Consider the following 675-nt stretch of genomic DNA (forward strand, 5'->3'; position numbering starts at 1 on the left):
CCTCTCCCGCTGCGGAGCGCAGGCTCCGGACGCGCAGGCTCGGCGGCCGTGGCCCGCGGGCCCAGCCGCCCCGCGGCACGTGGGATCTTCCCGGACCGGGGCACGAACCCGCGTCCCCTGCATCGGCAGGCGGACTCTCAACCGCTGCGCCACCAGGGAAGCCCAACATTTGTCTTTCTGTGTCTTACTTCACTCAGTATGGACGATCTCTGGGTCCATCCATGTTGCTGCAAATGGCATTATTTTGTTCTTTTTTTACGGCTTTTCAAAAATATTACGAAAGGAAAAATAGCAGACTAAAAAAATGACGCTTGCCTTTATTTTTTTATTTTTTATTTTTTGAGTTCACTTGGCTCGACTATTTTATTGACTAAGCATCTGTTTTTAATGGGTTTTTTTAAACATCTTCATTGGAGTATAATTGCTTTACAATGTTGTGTTAGTTTCTGCTGTATAACAAAGTGAATCAGCTGTACATATACATACATCCCCATGCCTCCTCCCTCTGGTGTCTCCCCCCCACCCTCCCTATCCCACCCCTCTAGGTGGTCACAGAGCACCGAGCTGATCTCCCTGTGCTATGCGGCTGCTTCCCACTAGCTATCTATTCTATGTTTGGTAGTGTATCTGTGTCCATGCCACTCTCTCACTTTGTCCCAGCTTACCCTTCCCCCT

At 49.8% G+C, this 675-nt stretch overlaps 1 protein-coding gene across 7 annotated transcripts in view; it reads left to right on the forward strand.

Annotated features, from left to right (window-relative positions):
• The window catches only part of MTM1 (myotubularin 1), a 102,438-nt gene that overhangs the window by 92,662 nt on the left and 9,101 nt on the right, over window positions 1–675 (forward strand). The gene's annotated exons all lie outside the window — the stretch shown is intronic.

The sequence above is a fragment of the Physeter macrocephalus genome, chromosome 21 (genome assembly GCF_002837175.3).
Source record: "Physeter macrocephalus isolate SW-GA chromosome 21, ASM283717v5, whole genome shotgun sequence".
Taxonomy (NCBI): Eukaryota; Metazoa; Chordata; class Mammalia; order Artiodactyla; family Physeteridae; genus Physeter; species Physeter macrocephalus.